The sequence below is a fragment of the Maylandia zebra genome, linkage group LG13 (assembly GCF_041146795.1).
Source record: "Maylandia zebra isolate NMK-2024a linkage group LG13, Mzebra_GT3a, whole genome shotgun sequence".
Classification (NCBI taxonomy): domain Eukaryota; kingdom Metazoa; phylum Chordata; class Actinopteri; order Cichliformes; family Cichlidae; genus Maylandia; species Maylandia zebra.
Genome location: NC_135179.1, coordinates 13394560 through 13415448, shown reverse-complemented (window position 1 = coordinate 13415448; position 20889 = coordinate 13394560). Strand labels below are relative to the sequence as shown.

The window sequence follows — 20889 nt, the reverse complement described above, 5'->3', positions numbered from 1 at the left end:
CAGGCAAGCTTCCCTGACGGCAAAAGGTCCACAGGCTGATCACCATAACTACAGCTGATGATCTCAACATGCGATGCTTCCTGTTAAATGAGCCTTAGCCCATGGAGGTGGACCAATTGGCAGGAAATGAGAACAAATTGATTGGGAAACAGATGGAAGAGAAGCAGCCACTATAAAGCCCATGAGGCTTTAAAGGAAGGAAAGAGTTGAGGGTTGGAAATGAAAATGAGGCAGAGAGACTGAGAACTGAGAGGAAACAGCATGAAATAAAGGGCAGATAAAATGAACTACGGGACATAACTTTTAAAAGCTTGGAAGAGAATAAAGAGATTCCACGTTGAAATCAGAGAACTTAAACCTGAGATCTAAATTGGTTTCACTTCATTCACTGAGAGCAAAAAGTAAAACTTTCAACTGTGGCGTTTGCTTTTCTGTCAGTGACACATTTTGAACACATTGCATGTGATCTGCTTCGTGAAGTTAAAAATATTGCAAATTGTCTGCATGATAGATATTTGCTGTGTATTGCTTCCAGGAAACAAGACATTGAACAAGGCCTTGAAAATTTGCCAAGGCATTCTCACTCTCGCACGTTTGTTAAATCTTCTTCTCTCTGAAGTGGTCCACACCGAGACAATATCTACACCGTCAGAGCCAATTTTTAGACTGATTTAAGAGTCATTCAATTTTTGTTTTCAGATTAATCAGCAGTGATGGAAGAACAGGTCTTTGCGACCTTCCAAAAAACCGCATGAATGTGAGACAGTTAAGCTCTTTAGAGGCACAATCTGTGATCCAAATATAAACTCAAAGGTCAGTACCACGAAATCTCAAAAGGAAAGCTGCCACACACTCTCATGTCAAAAGACAACAAGACTTAAGCATTTGTGATGTTTGGACTGGCACATTTTCGCTTTAAGAATAATAAAAAGTAAAGTAAAAAAAACCCACTGCGAATTTCACCACTATGCCAGTATTAACTATATGTCAATACATTGGGATCAGCATAATAACAGCATAATGCATATCATTTAATGCTACATGTATAAACACAACAACCAGCATAAAGGGGTAATCTGCAACTTGCCATGAGTTACTGTTACGACCGATAAAGGATTTTTATTATCAATGCCGATATTTTGATATATCTGCCAATAATTGTTTCTGTCAGTCCCAAACAACACAAACAGATTTCCTTAAGAAATATATTGCGGATTATTTGCTTATATATCAGCTGGTTGTTGTGTTTGTAACGTTCCAAACTCATATTACCAACAGTGAAGTTGGAGAGTGCCCTCTAGTGGACAAATTATCCAACATCAACACTCATAACACAGTTGAAGGGTGTTTCTCCTGTCTCTACTTTTTAAATTTTAATTTGTGGGCTTTTATAAATGCCGATACTGATATAGCAGTGCATAGCTAATAGGGCTGCACAATTAATCGTTAGAAAATCGCGATCTCAATTCATACTTATGTGTGATCTCATTTCCAAATGACAACGATTTTTTTTTTTTTTTTAAAGAAAAAAAGATGACGATTGTACCGCATTTTGATCCGGGACATAATCTGCATGAAAACAAGCGCTCACTCTTCCTGCTCAGCAAATGACAAGGGCGGAGCCTTATACCACGTGATACAGAAGCCAGCTGGCAGGGGAAAAAACGGAGAGACGAAGCTGTAAGGCCAAGAAAGTGACAGGAGAAAATCCGTCCCGGTCAACCACCCAAACATCAATAACGGGAACAGCGCTTCCCTATACCCGTCGAACTCCCGCAGGCACAAAGAAATTACAGAGGCTATCACTTATCACCTGACCAAAGATATGGCTCCCATCAACACTGTGCAAAGCGAGGGATGTATGAAAATGATACTGCGGTCAACACCCTAGACAAACGCTACACAGTGCCATCCCGCAACTATTTTTCAAATGTTGCACTACCTGTTCTATACATTACAAGCAGTACAACATTTTGCTTCAAGGACAAAATGTGAGACATTTATTGTTTTGTTATGTTTATTTATTGTTTTTATGTTCTGTCGCAACTGTTACGAAGTTGATGTGCAGTTAATAAGTGCAATAAATATTTATATTGGAAAAGAAAATCGTGAGAGAATCGTGATCTCAATTCTAAGCCAAAAAAATCATGATTCTCATTTTATGCAAAATCGTGCAGCCCTAATAGCTAATATCGGCCAACATATTGGGCTCTACTGACAATAAAACAAAAATAATGCTAGGAAAATCTGTTTATGTTTTGTGTGTTTGAAAGAAGAAAAAGAATCAGCTGATCGATCTAATTTTTAAAATCACCAGATCTCGAGCAGGCCCCTCCTTGTTTTTACAGGCTTAGTACTGGCTTGTGGTCGTAGCAAGCAAAAGAGACATACATTGTGTTTGTGTTTAAAATGCACAAACAATCAGCTCTGCAGTGGCGATAGTGAATACACAAACAAACGTTTTGATGAATAACAATGTATGTTTGTTTACTCCACAGGGTACTTGGAATTTTCTTTGGCCTTTGCTTTTGAGACAGGTTTTTCAGCAAAGTTACATACTGAAACCATAGCTGATTTCACATGCAGTAAATAGGTTTTGAAATACCCTGAAATACCTGCTGGGCTGATAAAGCTTCTATGCTGAATGGCAAGTCTAATACAGAAAAAAACCATTAATGACTATCCCTTTGAACTGAAACTAACAAATACACAGAGAAACCTGCACTTTCAAGTGTTTATTTAGATGAATTCTATCATTCAGGGTCAGTGGATTAAAACCTCTGGCTCTCTATATAAGTTATAAAGCAGCATACTGAAGAAAACCCATGTAAGAGTTATACCAAGTAAAGAAAAATCCTACTACATTAAGAGATTTAGAACTGATAAAAAGGAGAAAAAAAATAAAATAATTTCAGGAATGTGCCACTTCACTGTGAATTACCTCTAACTTGAACTAAGCCTCTGTACTAGAGGATCATTCATGCCATTATGCCATGAATTTAGATGTGCTCCTATTAACAGCCTATTGATCCTGGCGATGTAGACAGTGTCAGATAATGACAGGTCTAACCCAAGCCAAGTCAAATTACAGGCAAATGTGTTCATATTAAGCACTTTAAATAAACAGGCTGTTTGCAAAGTGTATGAGTCATCAGTGGAAGGATGGGACTCGCATGGGTTGAGGGTATTTATCTGCCCAGAGTGTGAATTAAAAAATCCAATCCCGGTCTCCACATCATTAACCCTTAGTAGCTGCTATGACCTTAGATGTTCATTTGATCTTAACATGTTTTGGTGAGTGTCGGAGTGGAATGGGATGAGGCTGTGTGTCTATGTGATGGGGAGTGGGGGTGACCCTTTGATGTTGTAATGCAAAATTTCTTTTATCTCTCGTGGAGCGTTTGAGACCGGGCAGGCTGTCCAAAAACTCAATTAGAAATACTGTGAATGTGTGCTGACAGCATAAGAGGAGGCGTGAGGCACAGAGGTGTGAAGGATACAGGGAAAAAATAAATGTAACTATTAGTCCAAATGGGACCACTAACTGAGCAACACAGACCTAAAAAGTCGATTTTTTTTAAATATAAAATCTGGTCAATTTAACTACAGAGAAGGAAAAAAGAAAATCCTAGAGTTTGGTAGCAAAATGTCCAAAGAACAAACCAATTTTCTGTTTATGACTGACTCAGAATGTATAGCATCCAGCTGGTGTACAAGTAAACTTTTCACCGACATTCAAGTTAATGGATAGCATTGCTTTTGATGGATAGCGGAATGCAGCTTGCTTGACAAATGATGGGTATCCTTGCTGCACAGAGTGAAATTCTTAAACCCATTCATCCAGCCACCATCCAGGGCTTCATCATCACAAATACCACAAAGATAAAGCATAAAAGAATTCAGAATCCCCAAAGCTCAAAGCTCTTAGCATGCTCAATCAGCCAAAACTGTGTGGGTTGTTGGTACTTCCCTGATGAAGTACACTACCATAACTTAGAAAGAAGGTGGGAAAAAAGAGGGAATGGAAATAAGGATGAGGATGGAATGAATGGCAGGGAGAAGAAGAGGCGGAATATGTGGCTGCATGTTTTCCCCATCTATTTGCTGTGTATATGAACAGGACTGGCAGACCCATCTGCATTCTTTTATGACACTGAAAAGATCCACTGCAGCTTAGGTGAGAAGGGAGGAAAGCAGAGAGTAGAGGAGGTGGGGAGGAAAAGAAGCAGAGGCACGGCTTTTTACATTAGGCTTTTCATCTCTCTTCTGCCATCGGTCATCAGAAATGGGAGAACACTGACTCCCAAACACTGTGCTTCATTCCAATTCCATTTAGCTCACAACTGTTTGAGAAAGAGGGCTATATTACAATGTCCCGAAAGGCACAAAAAGAATTATTCATGCACAAAGGAATTTAACTGCATTGTTCCATCGCCAGTACCAACAAAAGGATATTCTAGGATTTCAAATGAAGATGGTCATCCATCAGACAAAGGCTATTTCTAATATTCATCTTTCTGTACCAGTGATAGTCATGAAATACTTCCTGTGGAGTGTCATGAAATAAATAAATAAATACCTAAATAAAGGAAAGAGGTGAAAAATGTGGTTAAGAGGCCGGTGCCGCAACATCAGGAGAAACACACTGTTAAATCTGGCCCCCTTGATCCGTTTAATCAGAGCGCACTCAGTGTCTCCCACAAGCACACACACAAAAAAATATACTCTGTTCTCATACATCTGTGAGACTTACTGGGTGACTTTTTAATATGTTAGGCCATAACTAAGCATGTATAATGCCGAGAAGTGTTTGTGTGTGCAAGAAGTCACTTCAGAGAGAATGATATGTTTACCTTGCATTTAGAAATCATGGGAAAAAAGCATCTTTAGGCCATTTGTTTGTTTTTTCACAAGTTATTTGTCCAGTTTGACCTTTTAATGCTGCACAAACAGTAAGTCATAAACAGTAATGGGGACCCCCAAGATCTTCATAGTGAAATTGAGCTATAACAGAAAAGAGATCTGAGCTTTATTTTCGGAGCGTTTAAAGTGAAGATCCAATAAAATGCTGTGCAGAGGGAGAAAGAGAGGACTTAAAATAAAATAAGAAACGGAATAAAAAAGGTAATAAAAATGTAATAAACTGTAAAACACAACTTTATAATAGTCCTGAATAGTAAAAGGCATGGCATTATTTTCTAGTATGTTTATGACATCACCAGATAACAGAACAACAACTTTGTCCTCTTTTTCTTGACTGCTCATAACGAGGCTCCTACTGAGGCTGTTGGCTTGTGGCTGCACCTGCACCACTGAAAGGGACCGGCTCATAACGAGACATACGTGAGCATGATCGGCTGACCATTGCGTCTCTAGTTATGACAGCCAAAACTTCTCCATAGATGGACAGGTAATGATTTTGCTCCAGTGCTCCAGTCAGGCAGTCTCAAAGGAAAAAATATCAATCAGATTATTTTGATAAAGACACTTTTTTTGATCCAGTGGCATTTGATTAACAGCTAATCTGGATATTTCTGTCTTTGATGTGCAGTTTGTACAAATCTGGATTTATTCTTTACGCAGTTGGTTTGGCTAAACCATAGACTGTATAAAGCAAACATGACATTACCAGTCCGATTTTAAAGGCCGGATGATAAAAACTTGGCTCTGTAATGTTGAATTTTTGGAGCTAAAAGTGACCATATATGGATGAGAGGGTAGAGCTCTACCCGCTCAAGTTATCAACTAATGTGGTTAACAAACTACACACTGACCATATGAGTGCGTCACACAGGACAAATATAACTACTAAATGGTGCTATGTAACATACTAATTAAATACTAGAATGTCAATAATAAAAGCTGTTGCGCAAATGCAATACAATACAATTAATGACAGGCAGGAGCAATTATTTGCCAGATAACTGCATTAGAAATTTTCCAGAAAGCACCAACACCACAGAGAAGTCTATTTCAGTGACTTGAATTAGCTAAGGCAAAGCACGAGGCACAGCTGCAGGCTACAACCACCCATGCTGGAATCCATCTATCAATCAAAGTGACCACATCTCTAACCCTTCAAAGCTAAATGTATTATAGTTAATATATGGCCAATACCATGACTTCTTTCCCCACCCCTCCACCAAAAAAAAAAAAAAAAAACTAAATAAAGTGCACAAAGGATTTTAAATTATTTCATGATTCAGGCTTTAAAATGCTAATATTAAAAACTGGAGCCCTTAATGAATTTGAATGGGCAAGTCATTAAAAATATCCCCCACTGTACAGTTTATTAAAGAGGATAAATTAGCTATAGAAACTAACATTGTTCCAGGCTGTAAACATGATGGTTTACATCGCAGTCTTGACTTGTTTTTGGAGTCAGCTGCAGATTTTTACCATTTTGAATTTTTCACCTCTGCTTATCCTGCTTTAGCAAAAGCTAAGCATTTTAGCCATTTATCAATTACTTTCAGTTATTTGAATTATAGTTTCAATTTTTTAAGTAATTGTTCACACGTTTCTGCATTCTTTGTCTTAGTTGCAAAAATAGAATTCAAATCTTGATTTTCTTTTGACTTCGCTGAGGCACAAAAACCCTCTTACCCCCAAACACAAATAGAAGTAATCTCTTAGATACAAATATCTATGTGGTAGCTGCTCTATAACATGTAGGGTGTTCGGTGTTTTAGGGAATGCTTTGTTTAAAAAATAGGTAAATAAAAATGAAGCACTATCACCCACCAGGAGAGAGAATCGTTTGTTGTTCAAAGTCTGAAAATACCTGCAGCACAGATAAATACAATGTTGGGAATAATGAGAGGCAATAAAATTACAAAAATGCAAAATACAATCAAAACAAAACGCATTAGAGAGAACAGCGTAACAACCTTATTAACGCAACACAAACTGATTCACAGTTTGCTGTTTAGAATGACAGCGGCGTTTGTTCCTTCCTCGCTCTGCTGGATCAAGAGTTAATTTTGCTTTGAGCGACTGTGAGCGGCAAGTGACAGCGGCGAATTAATGGTTCGTTATACTCAGTGTAAGCAAATGGCGAGCCAGTGATGGAGCAAAATGGATTTGCGCACACATCCGACGCCAACCATGACATCTCTTCAAGTATTCCAAAACAGTCAGACACTCATGAAGAAGAATTTAAAAGCAGCACTGGTTTGTGAAACCGCGGGACTTTTTCAAAGCACATGCGGAAAGCTACTTCTGAAGAAATCTGAAACCTAAAGAAAAACTCAAACACTCATAATCATTCATCATAAATGTGATACATTGCTCACTCAAACTTGAGCTAAATGAATTTTCCACTTTCTTTTCATTCAGGGCAGTCGCTTGAATCAACATGACACCTTGCACTTGCCATGTGTTCAGAGGTGCAAGATCAAGTAAAAAAAAAAAAAGTTAAGACGCTGTTGGCACTGTGGGATGGCTGGTTTTGGAAAGGGTGTCATTAAATTTTGATAGACCATGTCAAAAATATTTTGCTAGCTTGGGATTAATAGAAAGAAAATTGCACAATTGCAGAACGTGTTGTACATGCAAATCCCATTAAGAGACACGCTGCTGGTTTTACTGATGTGTTTTGGGATCAGTTTGTTTCTATCACATTAGCTATTTTCTCTGGTTTGGAAGTCACACGATTATAATACAGAAGCTCTTTTTAGGTTCACACACATGAGACTACAAAACTCTTAATCTCCTGTGTCCACGGATCACCTCAGGGTGAAATTCAGCCAGGCATCGCAGATTAGAGTCCATCTATTCTAGTTGCTACTTCAAGGAGAGTTCACAAATATTATATCTTCTATTCCTTGTACCTTTTACTTACATATATATTCGTATTTATAAATGCAAGTATGTGTACTTGTGTATATATTGTTTTTTTCTGTATATGTCTGAAATAAAGATACAACACAATACAATACAATCTCTGCCATGATCCAAAAAAGAGCATGTGTGAGTTATCAAATGGGAAAATGTAAATCTCCAGTACACCATACCATCTTTTTTTTCCTTATGTATTCTAAATAGCTTAATATAAAGGGTGGCACATGACGGTAGCTCTTTCAATCTTTCACAACTCCGGGGGCAAAAAGTTTAAAAATACACAGCCACATTCAGGCAAGACTTATGACCAGGAGCCAGTGATGTGTAGAGGTCTTATGGATGTACACCAGGCTATTTGCATGTGTCATTCTGATGGATGAAGCACAAGCAGAGATCAAATGACCCTGCTGCTCAGACAAGTGTTGTGTTAAGTTGGGCCACATCCTGTCCCTTGCACTGTTGCTTTCATTGAGTGTGAACACGCTCATACCATTACAGCAGCGAGACCTGCTAGTGGTGCTGAGGGATGGTGCCTTTGCACAGAGGAACTGGGAAGAGTGGGGATCAATGTGAAATGTGCATGAAAGATAAGAAGAAGAAGTACATGCTGTAAGTCTGTGAACCAGAAAAATAAGCCAGGAAAAGGATGCCCCCAGTAGCACTCTAGGAGTAAATAAATTCAGTGATTATTAAGAGATGAGGGGTTTTTATTCCACTCCCTAAATTCCTCTGAATTATGCAACTATGAAAAAATACTGTGACACGAAGATCTCCAAAGACTAAAGATAGCACAACAGAGGTAAATAAAATAACGAAGAGCTAAGCAAGAGATTTATTAAAAACAGCCCCAAAAATTTCCTAATAAGTGCACACTCTCAAAGCAGTGACTCAGCAACGCTACGACACACTAAAACTTTCTTTTCTGACTCGCCGGACACTTACTACTTTTATCACCCGTGGCATATTGTTAGCTCAAAAGCAGAGACAGAAACATAGTAATTATTTCTTTTGAGGTATTACATTGTTGCCATTCCAGTGGCGGGGAAGTAATGATAACAAACTTACATAACTTAACAGAAAATGTTTATGCTTTGGCAGCAGTCATGTTTTCAAATTTGTTCTGCAAAACAAAGAAAAGTGACTGCAGCTCCAGGGGAAGAATGTCTTGCCTTGGATGCAAACATCTGCCCCATGAATTGTCATTTCATTTTTTCCATGGCTCTTTGAACCATAAGGACACAAAGGGAATTCTTCTTGAAGCTCTCACTCTCTCTTACACCCAAATAAAGTAAGATTCAATGAATTTGTTTGGTTAGGCCATTTTAGTCCCGTCAAGCACTTGCACTGTACTCTGCAGACACGCATTAATAAAAGTACACACTACAGCCTTGTGCAGGAGAGTCGAGAAGTTGATACACTGTGTGACAGATCTCTACAAGATGCATTAAAGTTTAATACTGCTTGAATCAGCACATGCTCTCAAAAGTTGCAGGGCTGCACATTTTCCTGTACTAAGATAATTATTCTGTAAACCGGAGCATCCAAAACATCTGCCCGGACAATCTGTTTCACATAAATAACCTGATTAGAACACAACTTTGTTTTAAGCATTTTGACAGATTTCACATTTCACCCTTCGGCTGCTCTTAGACACATTCAGCGGTGAGACAAATAAATCTTGCTTTAGACACCTGGTGCTGCAAAGACTGAAAGAGTCAAAACACATGAGGAATTTCAACTGTCTACAGAGTCTCAAGCTCTCAGTATTCCTGCATTGTTAATGTTACTGTTCACTAACAAAGCATTACAGCACAGGCCAAGTGGTTTAAATCCCAATTGTACCCAGCCACTAGCAATTAAAACACATAGGTCTGGCAGTAATGTGATTAACTTTCTTCACATTAGCACAGGATAGTTCTTGGAAGTGAAACTCGGAATTAAGAAGGAGCCCAAACACTGGATTGTGAACAATGTAAATAACCTCTGCCACATCCTGATTATGATATATGGAAAGCAAAGCACTCTGCTCAAACTCCTGTCCAAAGCTGAGACACAATAAACGGGGTCATTACCAAACCAGGGAAATTACTCAGACTGTGTTTCACTTGCGCTCCAAAGAACGGTCGATCATTGTTAACTTATTATATCACCTCAGATCCTGATAGCCAAAGTACAAATAATAAACAGAGAGACAGCAAAGAGGTCACAGGGGTATCCATCTCCCCTGGAGATTAAGGATTAAGCAGGATGCGACTGATGTAACAACAGGAGCTTTAGGAAAAAGATGACTGCAAACTCTTAACTGCCCCCTTCGTGGCTCAGTTGAAAATGAGATTTAATGAGATTATTTTAAAGAGCTTTAGTGAGACTAATCTGGATAAAAAAGAGCTGTTAAGTAAACATGAACAGCAAGAAAGAACAAAAAGGTGGCTCCACCTGGAAGAAAACTTCAGGAGTGCTCGGGGTCATCGACAATATGTCGCCGTTTTAATGAAATATGTGAACTCTCGAAAGAAGAACTGCAACAACTCACCCTACCAGCAGAATGCCTTCTGTTATCGCGCTTCCAATAGTTTATTATTTTATTATTATTCAAAGCTACGTGCACAATTATATTTTAATTAATAGTATTTAACAAATTGCTGTATGGCAGAATAATTTATTTGCAGAAAAAATAAACAGTGCCAGTGTAAACATAATTGTTTAAGTCAGTAGATCTCAGTAAGCGCACAGAGCAACTCCTACTCCTATAGTTGTCTGTATCTGCCAAAGTAACACTTGCTACAATAAAGTCTGCTGCATTTCTTCCAAAATATAAATATGAATTAAACGATCATACAAGTCCTGAATCTTTTGCGTTAATCACAACAAACAAACACACATTCACAGTGTTGTGATCGCAATCAGCAGCAGGACAGCATCTCCTCCGCTCCACTGGTAGTGTGTAAACAGAAAACAGAAGGGGGGAAACCAGTGAAACAAACTTCAAATGAAGGAAGATGTAAGCCAACATTTTTTGGATTGACTTTTAAACGTGCTGTTTGATAGCTTGCTAACTCATCCAAAGGTAACGTTGCCTGCCCTTCGTGTTTTCGACCAGCTTCAGTCACGCAGTTGAGACGGAGGCAGCATGATACGTGTGAAGATATGTGCGATTTGTTTTGAATGTGAGAAAAGTTCATCTATATGAGAGCAAATATTTGGCTGTAATAAAGAATGGCTGAGATGCAATGTCATGCCAAAAAGGCAACGGCAAATCTGCACTGTGCCTCCTAATCTATATGAACACAACATCAGCTGTGCTCCTTCATCCTGCTCAGCGCAAACAGGTTTGTTTGAAGCAGCAAAATTCCCAAACTAAAACCAAAGATGGCGCCTTCCTTTGTGCTTTTGCCAGCCCCGCTACACCGCTACACAAGCCCATAGTGTCCTTTGTCTTCTCTGTTGCCTCTTTCATTTGAAGAGATTTAAACTGAACTCATGCCAGGAATCCAGATGTATAAATCAACCGTGATTCAACCATTGAATTTTCATGTTTACACTATTTTTTAGCTGACAGAATATTGATAAATAATCAACTCCTGCAAGTCCACTGTGTTGCCTCTGTATGCAATAAATATGTTCGCCCTAGGTTATGATTACATTTCATAGAAACACAGAGGGTACCAAGCCAATAAACAGTTTCCAACATTACCCTGCCAAAAAACTTGTATGGAGACTCGCTCTGCAGTTCCATCAATCCTCTGTTGTTCCTGGCCTGCTCATCATCCTAAAGACACCACTAAATTTAATGTACTATGGCTGTCTGGTGCTCCCTCACATCACTTCATTTCTGTAAGACCTCTAGAATCTGTGGAACTTGAAATTAGATCCAAGGCTACACAAATAATGTTCCAACTCTTCTGTGGCAAAAATGTTTGATAAGGTGTGTGCCCAGTGTTTGCTATTGCCAAGGGTGTCCACAGCTGATAAAGGCCCAAAAAAACAGACGACTGCTCCTAAAGCCTTGTCCAGTGATTCATGTCATTGCACTTCTCCAACAAAGCTTTCATGTCATGCCAAGTTACACACATTCCTGCAATGGCCTTGAGATTATTATCACTTTGCTAAGTGGAAGTAATCCCCAGGTAGATGTTAAAGAGTTATACTGCACCATCCACAAAAGGTAGAGGAGTGAAAATACCAGCAAGGGCAAGTAGGCTTTCCCTGATCCACACTAAATCAGTACTGTTGCTCTCTATTACCTTCTGAAGAAAAAAAAACACAAAGGTAAAGCTTACATTTTTATTTTTTCACTAAACTTTAGTGGCTGTGCATTAAAGAAAAATCTGTTGGGGCTACTGAAATTGATGCAATGCAATGTCTTATGATACTAAAAGAAAATGTATTGCTTTTCCTTTTTTTAAAAAAATTAGGGTCACCCTGTAGTAACCCTTGAAGCTCTTTTCTGACAAGGTTTGCATCAGAAGTTTTTTTCTTTTACCATTCTAATAGTCAAACCATGTCTTTAAAGATATATATTGAGGTATCAAAACTTGTCATTAATGGGGGGAAAGTTTAGAAAAAACATCTCCAATATAAATGACTCACCGAAAAGTTAAACCAATACTTCCTACCCTATTGCACTTTTAGTCTGTTTTGTTTTTGTCCTTTCCAGCTCATAGCCAGCAGGATGGGGTTGAACGCCCACAGACTATGTTGGTGTTTGATCATTTAAACTCACCACAAGTCGTTTCTTCCAAAGGTCATTATCTTGCTGCTGGATAAATCCCTGTCTTTCTACTTTTGAAACATGCTTTTTTTTACCATTCTGAAAGCAATATATAGTACTCATTTCAGTGCCATATTATCCTAATATTGCAGACAAAGGGCGCAGTAGCACAGTTTGTTCCAACGCTGACTCTGTAATCAACTAAAGTGGAAGCACTTGTAGGAATCATTTGCATTAACTTTTAGGCTTATTTGACTTCCCTCGCTTCAGGAAAGGATGTGCGCTACTTTCCATTAAGAAGAAGGTGAAATCCCCATAAAGCATTGCACATCTGTGTCCCTCTTCTCTAATTCCAGCTTCAGCTTTCAACTTGTCCAATAAGAATAACTCACCATGGAGTACAAAATAATAAAGTATCGAACCAAACACTTCTTAAGCAGCTCGCTGACAGTAAAACAAATTGGCAAAAGTCTAAGGAAACAAATACAAATACGCTTTTGTTGCTTTGGAGTCAAATGCCAAAATGCCTGAAGGCTGAGGGCCTTGTTGGCTTCAATTAATTCCCCTCTACAGAGTTTAGCCCAAGGGCATGCTATACATTTTGCCCTACCCTCGAACAAGTTCTGCAACTGACTGTTTCTTATTTAAATGCCAATCAACCAGACGAAAAAGGTAGATTCAAAGACAGGCACTGGATCAAGCGCCTTTCAAAAATGGCATAAATTGCCACTCTTAGACCTGCTTCAGGGGAAACATAAAGAAGTGTCATGAAGAGCGTTTCATTTGACTTGACTTTGAGCACAACATTTTTAACTTTAACGTTTGGTGCAAACTCCAACGAATGATAATACTGAGACGGGTGTAAAGCTACACCAGAGGCAACATAATCATCAGCTGAAGTGCAGTTAAAAAAGGGCAAATTAATGAGTAACAAAAACTGGTGTGTAACACTATGTGATAACCGTAACACAACATTTGATCCATAAAGCATGACTGCAGCATCTGCTCAAATTCTTGATGGATGGAGAAGAACAGATGATTTCATGACAAGCTGCATAAACAGAACAGAAGTTCAACACTCAGTTTGAGGAAAACTATTAACACATTCTTCTTCTTCTTTTTCTAGAAAATTGTTTAATAGCCCATAGTATCATATCTATGCAATCAAAACTATACAAAAATCAACCAGAGTTAGAAAGTCTATTCAAATTGACACTACTCTTAAAAATCACAACATCAAGATGAACACAGGTGCAGGATTTTAAGAAATGCTGTTGATCACCGTGTGACCTTTTTAAAACTTTTTTTTGCCACTGTCTGTTTTTATGCCACATGTTGCTCCTTGAGTAGTTTTTATGAGTTCAACTTTGGTAGAAGATCATCCGCCTTGTTTTAATTGCACAACAGGTGTTAAATGAAAGAGAAAAACCAAGGTACATCATAGATGTAAAGCAGCTTAAGACACATTCTGATGGATGAATGAAGATGAAACACATCTGAGTTACAACCCCAATTTCAAAAAAGTTCTGACACTGTGTAAAATGTAAATCAAAACATAATGCAATGATATGCAAATCCAATAAACCCATATATTTTGCACAATAGACATGGAAAACATATCAGATGTTTTAAATGTTCCATTTTCAGAAAGAAAAATGGTCATTTTGAACTTAAAGAAAAAAAAGTTTTGACAGGGCCACATTTACCACTGTGTAGCATCCCTTCTTCATTTAACATCCATCTGTAAACATCTGGGAACTGAAGAGACCAGTTGGCGATGTTTGGAAATTGTCTGATAAGGGCTCAACAGCCTTGTGTCTTTCTTGTATTATGTTTTGTTTTATAATGTGCCAAATGTTTTCAGCTGGTGAAAGATATGAAATGAAGGCAGACCAATTCAGCACCTCATCTACTACAAAGCCACATGGTGTAGTAGATGCAGTATATAGTTTAGCATTGTCTTGCTGAAATATGCAAGGTCTTCCCTGAAAAAGCATTCAAGCTGAGTGCCTTGCAAACAATTTGATTCACTTAATATGAGCCTCAAGAGCTGGATTACAAAAGCAAGAGAGAGACTGACAGAGACAAACAACTGGATAAAACACAAATGAAAAAGTGCAGCAGGCATTTTTTCAGTTGTAATGTGCTAAAACATTTCATGGTGAAATCCTAAAAAGAACTTACTTACTGATAAAGTCTGACAAACTCATCTTGACAGGAACCAAATCACAAAGCATGGTCTCATCTAACTTTGTGTTGGAATGATTAGACTTTAAACGCTCTCCATCTACTTTTAAATTAGGAGATCCATGTTGTGACATGTTGTGCTTTCTCTGACATCATCTCTGATAATGAAAAGGCATCATTACAATTTCCAGAAATACGAGTGCCTGAGCATATTACGTGATATATAAGACTAGAAGAATTAATAAGGTATTTTTTGTTGTACCACATGTTTCTCTTTACTTACATCTCTCACAAAAAAAAAATATTCACACTGAATCATATAGATTAGCCTTATTACATAAGTGTTTTAATAGCATGTGTAAATCATCCGCTTATTATTATGTATAATAGCATTACTTCAACCCCGGCATGCCATTAGTAGCTTATCATTGTCGTGGGGGGGTGGTCTTAAGGTAACGATAGGGGAATGATAGAAGAAGTGGTCGTGTTGGTGCATTCAAATGCACTTGTTTCATTCCAGCCCAGCATGAGTTTTACTTTTTCACAGCAGACATTTGGACTTGTCACAGTAGGAAAAGCACAGGTGACTCAGTTCCATTATCTGTCTCAGTAAGCGATGGGACAGGTAAAGCAGCAATTCACCTGTGTTTTCTCTAGTGTGACAAGTCAAAATGTCTGCAAAAAGTCAATTTTACTCTAATTTTTTTTCATGTGTTGTGCTACAACTGTGTGATTGTGTCTTTTGCGCCGTGTTTGTGCATGGTGCAGCAGGGTGGAGCAGACAGATAAGTGCAGAGCAACTTGATGTTACTGTACTATAAGTACAGTAAAAACTGCTGAGGGACAGGAAGCTAGAACTGCCCGGTCCATTAGCAGATGACCCTTTTGGCTCTACAGGACAAATATTTGTACGTTTATGAGAAAGGAAATAAAAGTGTCCAACTTCCTACGGTCTTTTGCCTCTGAGAGCACAGTCAAACTCCGTTTTTATCTGTAAAGAACAACAAAATAAAAGCAATTGCAATTAAAGTAGGAAAAGCACTGGATTGTGACACAGTGAGTGGTATTCCCGCAGTCTGAAAAATTGTATAAAATACCCTGCTGACAGAAATCATTGTCACTTTGTAATCATACTCCATAACAGCAAGCTGTGTAGTACATAGTGCCGCCTTAATGATGAGAAGTAGCGTTCTTCGGCATGTCAGACAATATGTTTGATAAGCCTGAACATTTAAGGTGGTAATTTTGACAATTTACACCATCATATGTAGGTTTTTTAGATCTTTTGATAAAAAATAGACAATGAGTGCTGCATTGTCTGGAAAATGCGAGAGGGCGTGGTCTTTGAAAAATCCAGCGGTGTGGGGAACAAAAGAGAAACGATCAAAGAAAGCTACCTTTAAAACATCCAGGCACTCTTTTGTGTAATAGAAAAATGCACTGTCTCTTACGATTATTGAATACACTATCTCTGAGTTTTGTTGTGTTCCTCAAAGTTTAAGCATTTCACATTTTTTCCTTTCATTCTTCTAACTGACACGTACTCCTCATACATCAAAGCATTTCACCCAAAATCACACGTATCACGAATCTGCTCTCTAAATGAGTCTTGCATTTGTTTATCTCAGAGTTATTAGCTGTTGAGCATTATGAAACTGAAGCTAAAACAAATGTGTAAACAGAGGATAATTGCCATCTTATTAACACTTGAAAATGGAAATACCAATCCCCACATAAAATTTTATTAGTTGGCAAACCAGACTTTAATAGGATGACTAACCATTGGGCTCACATCAGCTCAAATGAGCATAGGGAGCGTATTGTTGATTCGGTCTGCGTATACTTCAATGTTCACGAGCTACTGCAAAACCGTTCTGCAGTGAGGAAACGAAAGACCGCTGTATGTTAGAGTTTCATTTACAAAGCAATTTTTACTGTAATCAATACCATGTGAAAGCATATTAACTCAGAATAATAAACAAGGCCTCAATGGCAACAACATTAATTGGAACAAAGGGACATGTGATGAGAGTTTGAGTCCGTGTGAATTCAAACATCCGTCATTGTCAGAATTTCTCCTTTTCTGTACCAGTCACAACTCTCCAACATTTGAACTGGGCCACTTGTTGTTTGCAGCTTTTGACTCACAGCGTACACATCGCTCTGGCACTCTATTACTGGCTGTTGTCGTGTTCCTAATCTATTGTTCTCACTCCCTATGCGTACAGTAAAGCGATCCTTTGCCTTGAATGTATCCCGCAGGACCTCCCCAGAAAATGATGGAGGATAACTAGTTATTGACTTATCTGACAGGAACTGGCAGAAAGCAGACATAAGAGAGCAATCATATATTAGTCATGAATATGAATTCCCTCAAGTGAGGTTTTGCTTTGTGAAGAGAGTCAGAGGGTATAAAAGAGGCAGTGACATATTACAGAGGAAGTAAATGAAAAATTCAGAGAAAAGTTGAGTGCATCATAGCACGTTTGCAAACATTTGCAAACAAGTATGAAAACACTCTACTGTACCGCACAACTACCAAGTGACTCTCAGAGCAATATTTACAGCTGACACATTCACCTGTAAACCTAAAGACAACACAAACTATCTGCACTCTAGCTCTATAAACCACTCTTCTTTTCCTGGCTAATGCCCGACACTTGAACTATTCCTCACCTGCATTATCCTGAGTTAGGTGTGTATAGTTGTGTGCTGAACATGCACAATATCCTAAGGTAAACATACAGCAGCATTTTTGCCAGGCCTTAAGTGAGGCACTTTATTGCCACCAACTATAAAGAGCTGTCAAATAAACGCTAGGTTAAAAATATGCTTTTTGCATTAGGTGCCAATATAACTGCAGCGCAGCCCTAAAATAAATAAATATATATACATATATACATATATATGTATGTGTATATATATATATATATATATATATATATATGTGTATATATATATATATATATATATATATATATATATATATACATATATACATATATATGTATGTGTATATATATATATATATATATATATATATATATATATATATATATATACACACACACACACACACACACACACACACACACACACACACACATATATATATATATATATATTTCTGCTTTAAATGTCAAAGATGTCAAGCTGCCTGTTAGGTATCTGAAGCCAGTGTCTTCCCAGCATTGAGTCTCTGAAGCAAAACAGGCGCTATGAACCTGGGACAACAACAGTAGCTGCCCAGAGAGAGCAGAGACAAAGACAAACAGGCAAAGCACTCACCTCATAAGGCTTTACCGTAATCACACCCTGCAGCAGCCCATCTACCCACAGGAGGAACAAGGGGGGATGCAAGAAGGAGTGCAAAGCTGTTTATGGATAAGATAACTGAGCATGCACTGATTGACACCCTTCTATCTGAAGCTGAAAACGCCGGTCCCATCGGTTTCAGTGATTACCAGAAGCACACAGTTTTGCCCAGGGAGCCTCTCAAACTGAGACATTTAAAGGCCAGCTACAAGGAATTTGTGTTATTGTTTTAATAATTGAACTGAGATGGAAAAGTTTCTGCCCATGTGCTGTCTAAAGATAGACACTGTTCTTTGCTCTGTTGTGGTCTGTGTGGCTGTGAAAGTGGATTAAACAGGCTTTAACATCAAGACGAGCTCTAATGAAACCCAATGGGGGAGTTAGCCAGTCTGTTTGGCCAGCTGACTCCTGTAAAATACCCATCACTGTCTCCTATTTTCTGCTCTAAAAGTAGCCTGGTGGTGCCAGTCAAAGTACACTGCAGCCTCAGGGTTTTACTCTTGTACTGATGCCTTTGTCTGAATCATAAATTATTTATTTCATCTAGTATTCTGCATTCTTGTGTTTGTTTGTTTGGAGGAACGTTGTTTCACCTCACTGTGTACTGTTAAATTGTATATGGTTGAAGTGACAATAAAGCCAACTTGACTTGACTTGATTTGACTTGTTTTTCATGCAGCCTGTCATTTTTTAATACATATGCACCACTGTCTGTGCCAGTCATTGCTTAAAACATCTGGCACACTTTAATGAACAACTGAAATGGATAAGATGGGGATTTGTGTAGAAATCTGCCGCTTTTGTTGTATGGATTTGTGCAGCATATTTACAGTTTTGTTACAGGAAGTCGCAGCCTGGGTTACTGTTTCCCGTGTTGATTCTACGCTTGAGGTATTGCCAAACAGGCATAAACGAAGCATTGATTTTATCATTAAACTCTCAAAAAGTAAATCCAAGCCACTCCTTCTAATGATCAAACTTAGTGGAGGGAAACAGTTTGACTTTTGCTTACCAACGATAGAAGACTATCACCTCACATCAGTCCTATAAATACTTGTAATACCTCACATCTTATTTTTTATATCAGTAGATATCAACAAGTTTGGAACCTACGGTATGAGCAGAACAACAGGAGTAGAAGATAAAAGCTAAGACATTTTCATGTTCTTTAGAGCCATCTAGACCTGTCGCCAGGATCAGTAGTACTGTCCTCCACCCACAGCCTATTTGGAAAAGTCATAATGATGATCAATACAACAGTAGCACCGTCCACAACAAAACCATCGATCAAGAGAGGAAAGCCTGAAAAAAATATTAGTCAACCAATATTGACCGGGCGCAAACAATACATCACACAGTGAAAGCTCTATTGCTGTTCACCTTCTCTCTCATGTGTCTTTTTTCTCTTTTGTGAATGTCTTCGCTGCATTTCTCAACAAAGGAGGCAATGGAAAGTCATAATCATCGCAACACATTCCTGTTCACCCTTTAACAGACTTGTCACCGACCCAGCATTCAGCACAATACGGAACCTGACGCACTGTTCCCTAACAATGGTTTTGTTGATATATAGATATAAAAAACATGCTGGTAGTGTTGATATGTGCAACGTATTAAAACTATCGAGGTTTACAAAAACTGTAAAGGAATCACAGAGTGTATAGGAGTCTGTCATTTCTTTACAGCTACTGTGTTGTCAAACTCACACTCTGGTTTGTGTGATGAATAACTGCTGCAGTGGACTAAAAGAAAAATATTTGCACTATGGCACAGATGCCATTGCCTCTGTTCTTACTCATTATCCAGTGTAAAGTCAAATGTTCCCTCACTGAGAGGGAACATTCCTTCACATTGCCATCTATGGACATCATAAATAAACAGTCATTCGAGTTAATAAATGCCTTCCAATTGCCATATAATAATGCTATTAATTTGCTTCCCGGACCACAGCAATACAGAAACAAATTCTTTATATTAGGAAAGCAAATAATGTGAATGTGCCACAAGACGAAGAACACGCTGCGCATTAAGGACGACCTCTTTTGGTGAAAATGTGCTTCTTTTTGGAGATTTTTGTCGAACTTCTGGTAATTCAAGATTTTGCTCATGATAGGAATTTATGATTTTCAACTTTACTAAAGCATAACGCTTCAGAAGCCACGTCGTCTTTTTACAGGACAGACGTGAAGAGCGCGAAGGGTTGGGCATGGATGCTGAGCCGGCGGACGGCAGTGGCACTTGTTTTCTCAAACTTGCATCAAAACAAAAGCAGATCTCAATCGAACCCGCATTGCTATCCTGTATATAATGTGTTCGCTTTGGAAACAAGCGCATGTAATTTTATTCAGATTTTCCGGAACTTCAAAGTGAAGCGTTTTGGGACGAAAAACGCGGCACAATAAAGCAGCTGTAAATCGTTTGTGGGGGTGTAAAAATATACTTTTCTTGACAAAATATTTCCCAAACTTTCGCTTTTTGTCTTATGCACACCTACCTCACATCGTTTGCGGATGCGTGCGCGGTCAAAAGCGGCAGAAGTAGATGAGGAAAAGACAATCCAGGGAAACTTGTCACGCGTCCATGTTTGGCATATCAGCAGTACGGCAGTCCAATCTAATCACATCTGAAGCGCTAACGGTACTAAGCTAATGGGGCTCGGCACCTTCTACTGTCACCGAGACGTGGATTGGGCGGCGATGTCAGGAGCACCGCGGGATCTCCAAGGGCGCACGGAGAGTCACTGCGGCGGGATTGGTCAGAGGAGCCGTGACGCACCGGCAGGTGGCACACCCGTGGAATAAAAGAAGTCCATATTCATTCATAGACAATAGCTC

At 38.7% G+C, this 20889-nt stretch overlaps 1 protein-coding gene across 1 annotated transcript in view; it reads right to left on the bottom strand.

Moving 5' to 3' along the window:
* chrm3a (cholinergic receptor, muscarinic 3a) overlaps positions 1 to 20738 on the bottom strand; it is an 82791-nt gene extending 62053 nt beyond the window's left edge. Inside the window, exon 1 of the mRNA XM_004551476.2 lies at positions 20550 to 20738. The gene's annotated coding sequence lies outside the window, so the exon portion shown is untranslated. The remainder of the gene's footprint in view (positions 1 to 20549) is intronic.
* Positions 20739 to 20889: the final 151 nt, after the last annotated feature.